Genomic DNA, 6,700 nt, shown 5'->3' with positions numbered 1-6,700 from the left:
CACCTACATGATCCTCGGTTTCTAAACCTCTAAAAGAGGTGATAGCAAAGCTAACCTCAATGGGTTATATGAGGATTAAATAGATTCATGATAATGCATGCAATTTGCCTAGTTTGATAGTGGGTACTAACGAAGCAGGCATCAAAATTAGTTTACATTGATATTATTCAATGGACAAATGAAATTTTTATACACTCAGTATTAGATAGCAGGATTATCCTTCAAAAGTTAAATGTTGAGTTTATTTGTCACTTTACAAAATGTATTATCATTTTCTGTGGGGATTCATAATTGGCCTGGTTTCAATGTGTAACTCTTCTATAGCACTTCAAATATCATTTAACTTACAATTATCAGACAAATACCAATTATGTGCAATGGTGTTTAGTGGGACCGTTTGAAGAAGGGAGAAACAAACACCGACACAGTTTGTTTTGTTTCAGCCTTCTGCTGTGTCCCGTAAGACAAGAAAATTTAGAAGGCAAGTATCACTACTCAAAAACCTCATGGTCCAGGGGGAAGGAATTAAGATGAACACCGAAAATACAAACAGCTCCCCCTATAAGATAGTCTTGAAGTAATGGCCATACAGTGTGATGTAGATGATGAAGGATTTATGTAGTCATCTGCACATAGTTACTTAGCACCTGTTCCGTGCCAGGCACTGTTCTAGGCACTGGGATGGAAGCAAAGAATGAAACAATGGAAAGACATAGAGCAACTGTGTAAGTACATGCATAAGATGAGTGCAGGTGGTGGTAAGTGCCATGAAGAAAATAAAATCGGGCATTAAGAGAGTGACATGGGACTTATGGAGTGGGAGGTCAGATACACCAGCCTCTCCTAGGAGGTGACATACGGGTTGAGGTCTGAATGATGAGAAGGAATCAGCTATGACAGATTTTGGGGAAGCTGTTCCAAGTAGTGGAGGGGGGAATAATTGTTAAGAGCTCACAACAGCAAAAAGTTGTGATGGAAGGAAGGCCAGTGTGGCTTGAGCAGAACAGTGGAGGGGAAGTGGTAGGAATTGAGGTTGGAGAGATAGACTGGGCCCGAGTTCTTTAGTAGGGGGAATTCTGGACTGTGGCACCCAATGAGACATGAATGGGAGAGGTGGACTCTGAGCTAGTTTGGGAAGGAAATCGAGGATAAGGAAGAGCAACATAATCAAAGGCCCCAAAATGGTGAGATGTGGCCACTTCATGGCAAAGCGGGCAGCCTGATTTGAGGGGCCTGAAGGGCAGAAAAATGTTAGACATCCAGAGCTTAGGGTAGAAGCCACAGGAACCCTGAATGGACAGGAATCTGGGTTTCACAAAGCAGGAAGGGAGACTGATCCAGGTTTCCGAGAAGAAAGGGATGTGATGGAAATTATATTCACGAAAGGAAAGCCTGGCAGGGCTGAGCTAGGTAGAGGACAGGGGAAAGACTGAAGTCATGAAGGTCAGCTGAGATGAGTCAAAGTCCGGTGTCCTCAAACTTGAGTGGGCATCTGAACCATCCCAAGGGCTTGTTAAAACTCAGCATCTTTGCCCTGTCCACAGAGCTGCTGAGTCAGTAGATCTGGGGTGAGGTGTGAGGGTCTACATTTCTAATAAGGTCCCAGCTGGTCTGAGCACTACATTCAGAGGGCCGTTGCCCAAAGCAACCCTAGTGGGCATGGGATCCAGGGTTAGGGGACCAGGCTTCCGAGTCTAACATAGTGACAAGAGGCTATGTGGACTTGGGACAGTCATTTCACTGCTCTAAACTTCCCTGTTTTCATCAAGAAAGGAAGAAAAAAAATAATTATATTCAAAGATTCCATGATGTTTAACTAAAACGGTGTATTTACGACACCTAGCAGAATGTCTGACATAGTAATTGCTTCTCAGGTGAGTTGAGTCTGAAATGATGAGGATTTGGACTCTGTAAGAAATGGAGAGGAAGGGATATGTTTAAGAGAAAAGGAACATTTTTAAATTTTATTTTGTTTGCTTATTAAAGCAAATGGCCTCATTCTGTGTGGTCTATACAAGCTGGAGTGCATCAGAGTGTGTTCTCAAGTTAATGCTGCCCTTACCTCCTGAGTGGAAATTGGGTCATGCAAACAGCTAGTGATTTTATAAATAATGGCAGCATTCTCTAGTTAATCATAAAGAATAGTTCTGAAATATTCTGAATTTATTGGTGAGAACACCATGCATTACATGTTTAAAAGACATTTAAAAGCATTGTGGGCATTTCATGGTGATGAAATATTTGAATCAGAGGGTATATCTCAGGATTCTGAGGAAGATTTCTTGCTGGGTAAATAATTCTGCAGTGAGGACTTCAGCTTTGTATCTTGTGTCTGTTTCTCTTGACCATATTTGAAAAAAAGAAAGACTTCATTATAATTTTGAAAATCTTCATATAACACTCTCCATGCACATTTTCTAAGCACATTTAAGCATTAACCCTCTGCATGACTTAAAGACTATTACCATCCCCATTTCACAGATGGGGAAACTGAGCATTAAACGATGTGCCAAGATTACAAAGCATGCAAGAATCGGAGCCAAGGTTTGAACCTGGGCTCTCTAGGCCAGGCTGCCTTTCCCTCTATTGCTGTGACCTCCAGTGTAGAAACTCACAGTGCCGAGGTCTCTTTAGATGGAAGTTTACAAACTTAGAGGCCAGAAGATGGGAGTGTACAAAGGTAGTGTAAATTTGTGAAGGAAACTCCAAGAAAGCAGGAGTAGAGGCTATACAGAAATGGGAAAAAAAGTGGCCCATCTTACATGGGAAACTGCTGGTTTTTCTTCCAGGTAAATACCCACTAGAACAGAAGCTCCATGAAGACAGAGATTTTTGGTTTGCAATTGTTTCCCCCACTGAGTTATGCCTAGCTCCTAAGCCGTGTACCTGCCCAATAGTATGTACTCAAGAAAAATTTGTTGAATAAGTAAATGTAGAATGCAAGAATGTCATCCAATTCTAACTAGGTTCTTTATTTTTTTTAAAGAAAAGGCAGATATCCAAAATATATATGCAATTTCCACATTTATATGTCACTCTATTAAAAAAAAAAAACAACCGTGGGCAAACGGTAATATGTTTGCAGGCTGGGTTTGGCCAGTGAGGAGGATGTGGCCCTTGGGTAGCTAATTTAAGACCCTAATCCTGTAGTAAAAAGGCATTAACTGTGTGCAAATGGTAGACATTTAGAATGGTAGTAATCTTGATTTGAGCTTTGTTCCAGAAGTAAATTTAGCATTTGAGAAAAACTAGATACAAAAAAAAAAAAAGGAAAAGAAAAGAAAGAAAAGAGAAAATCCATACAAAACTCATGATTGGGTAGAACAGAATTTCTAAGTTGTGTTGCCGCATTTCCAAGTTGTAATTCCAGTTATTGTACAGCTCTGCTAAACTTTAATTTGTCTGAAAAAAAAACTTTAATTTGTTTGGCAGAGAAAAATATTTCCATGCTTTGATTATATAAAGTAGTTCAGAAGATACATGTAAGAAGTACTAATATGCCTTGAGCTGTATCATCCTCTTTTTAATTTCAAATGCCAGTGGCAAGGGAAGGAAGCCAGTTTCTGCCTGAAACACCAAGTCCTAGAAGCAAAACAAGCCTGGTTGGTGCAATTTATCACCCCAATCCAAGCAGCAGGATCGTGCATTGCCTTGACTATTTTTCTAGGTCAAGTATTTTGACAATGTCCACAGCCTTGAACTCTAGAGTTGTACAGAAACAAAAGAAAAAATCTACCCTGGAAGCAGTGGTTCTACTCCTTATAAATGTTACATGAATTGACTAATAAACTAAATTTAGCATGAAGGGGACAAAAGAACACCTGACTTCAGATGAATGCCTAAGAGAGCAGGGAGAAGATTTTTCTTAGTCATATTCGTAACTTGAGTTGAAATATATGCAAAATAAACAAGAGAGGCAGGGCATGCCAAAGACTGGGAGTCCTGTCAAGGAGAAGTCAGCGAGAGAAACTTTTGCAGGTGTCTGGAGGTGAATCTTTGTCAGCTGAGCCAAGTCCTTGTTTGACCTGACGATTTCACACATTGCTGGGAGCTTGGTTCATAGATACCAACTTTTTCCTTTGCTTTATTGGTTTTGGCTCCTGATGACCTCTTCTAACAGAACAGCCTCTAATGTCCTGGAAGCCTCATCATCATCACTCAATTTGGGATGAGAATTTTTTTTTTCAACAGAGTGCAACACAGAGAAAGGAGGCTGCTCCTAGCAACTCCTCCAATGCAGCCTGAGGGAATAACTCAAGCAATCTGAGAAAATGCATAAAGAAAAATGAATGTCAGGAAGAATTATAGGAACCATATTAACTTTCATGCCCAGTTACTTGAAATCTGTATATTGGGGCTTGGAATTCAAATGCAAGCAAAGAAACTGGTGCACAATGTTCACTCATTAGAGTTGATGTATCATTGTTATTATACTATCAAATGAGGAAATGGAGTAAAAAGTCATGCAGATTTAAAAATAAGACAACTTTGAGAATTCTTATCTTTTATCCAGGGCCGCCATGTTGAATGCTGTCCAGGTTGAATATCCTGTTACTTCCTGCTGCATCATCCATATAAACTAAGATTTAAATGGTGCCCCCTGGAGTTGTGCATCATGGCAGGCTACCATCCATTCTGATTAAGAACACAGAAAAGCATATGGATGCCTTGAACGAACAGAGAGCATTGATAACTAGTCTATGGCTGTAGGTACAATTAAAGGATTTGTGGAAACAATAGTAATATGGATCTTTGGCTAGAATTGAAAGTTGCTTTGAATTTTTAATATGGCTTTTGCCCTGAAGACAAATCACTGTTTTGATTCCATTCATAGAAAACATTTGGTCATTTCAGGAAAAGAAGGTAGAGAAGCAAAGAGAAGCCAATGGGCTCTTCCCCATAAGGCTGTTGTGAAGATTGGATCTTAGGTACAGAGCTCCACTCATGATGTATGCTTATAAGTATTAGCTAGCGAAGCTGGTATTAGCATGATCTTGGCTTATTACAGATATTAAAGAGAAGGAATTGGATATGATTCTAGTATGAAAATCAAATAGGTATACAGCTGTTTTTTTTTGAGTTTAACAAAATGTTTTTCCATTCTCATCTAAATAAATATTGCACCTCCTCCTTTTCCTTCTTCTTGTGCTTTCTTGCTAACTCTGTCTTTCTACCTTTGCGATCTCTGTCCAATACACACTACATTACATATACAGATGAACAGATAACAGTATTTAAGAAGAAAAAAAAGAAAAGGCAAAGCTTATCACGTCTCAGTGACAAGGGGTGTGTACACACAATTTTGGGTTTTATTTCTCATGGGTAGGTCAGGTGAGTTAGTTGAAATATGCATTCACTCAATTATTCATCCATTTGACAAATATCTTTAAGTGGCTTCTATATGTCATGACAGACTCTGAGGATGTGATGACAAATAAGATTTAGTCCTTAAGGAGCCCCTATTAAATGAATCAGTTTACATAAAAACTCTGTATTTTCTGAATGGAGATGCATCAGTATCATTCTAAAAAAGATACAGTATGTCTTCACAGTGGGATCCCCTCCCCTGATAAAACCTCTCAATACATGTATCAAAGTGAAAATCTATTAATCAGTATTTTAGCTGTTTATTACATAGACAACACACATTACTTCTTTCTCATATTCTCTGAATAGAATCACAAGACATAAAGCCCACAGACTCCAGGTGACTCTCCACCTCCCCTCATTTTTGCTTGATTCTTCTCTATCTGTTGCGTAGAGTTGATCTTTCCTAGGAGGTCATTTAGCCCAAACTCTTGTTTAGAAGAACGCCCCCCTAAAGCTAGCATCTCAGTAACTTAAAGGTAGTGATTCTTTAAGACTAGAGGGTTCTCTCAGAATAAAGATTTGGTTTGAGGGTGAAAGGTGAACAGTTACAGAACACAGCCATCTCAAGGTAGCATGTATTGATTGTATCCTATTCTGCGCAAAGTGCTATATTGATATGTGTATGGGGAAAAAAGTGGCTAGAGCCTACCCTTCCAGCATGGGGGCTCATAAACTCACCAACATAAGGGCAAATACACTCACAATTTTTAAGGAAGTCAGGTAGGTACTAGTGAAGAGGGATGACCATGGTACTGATTAAGGAGAGGTTAAGTTTAACACAGATTAATGTATATATTCTGACTTAGGTAAATATTAGGGAGTGCCCCCATCCTTAAATTCTTCATGTGTTTTCTCTAAAATGGGCTCTACTCCTTAAAATTTTAATTAATAAAATGAAAAAGAAGTAATAAGACTTGATAAACATATACAGTTGTATAATCACCATCACAAACATGATATGGAACAGCTCTCTTACCCCAAAATGTTCCCATGTGCCTATTGGAAGTCAATACCTCTCCCACTCTCTGCCTCTTGATACTTTCTATCACTACAGTTTTGCCTTTTTTAGAATTTGAAATAAATGGAATCACAGGTAGACTTCGTTCCTGGTTCGTTTGTTTGTTTTTTTGTTTTTCAGTTAGCATGATGCTTTTGACATTCATTCATTTTGTAAGTATCAGTAGTTTGGACATTTTTATTGATGACTTCTGGCTGTATGAGCACACAATTTGTTGATCCAATTAGCAGATGATGGACATTTAGGTGCCTTCTACTTTTAGACTACTGCGTGTAAGTTGATATACATATTTATTTTATTTTTTTGAAAGAT

At 38.8% G+C, this 6,700-nt stretch overlaps 1 long non-coding RNA gene across 1 annotated transcript in view; it reads left to right on the top strand.

Moving 5' to 3' along the window:
- Window positions 1-5,494, top strand: part of LOC145723304 (uncharacterized) — a 17,158-nt gene extending 11,664 nt beyond the window's left edge. The window contains exon 3 of the long non-coding RNA XR_014148233.1: window positions 4,514-5,494. This is a non-coding gene — a long non-coding RNA (uncharacterized LOC145723304). The remainder of the gene's footprint in view (window positions 1-4,513) is intronic.
- The last annotated feature ends 1,206 nt before the right edge of the window (window positions 5,495-6,700 follow it).

The sequence above is a fragment of the Leptonychotes weddellii genome, chromosome 9, assembly GCF_054177405.1.
Source record: "Leptonychotes weddellii isolate Sample4059 chromosome 9, ASM5417740v2, whole genome shotgun sequence".
NCBI classification, from domain to species: domain Eukaryota; kingdom Metazoa; phylum Chordata; class Mammalia; order Carnivora; family Phocidae; genus Leptonychotes; species Leptonychotes weddellii.
The sequence above is the reverse complement of the archived record's forward strand: the minus strand, read 5'-3'. Positions and strand labels throughout refer to the sequence as shown.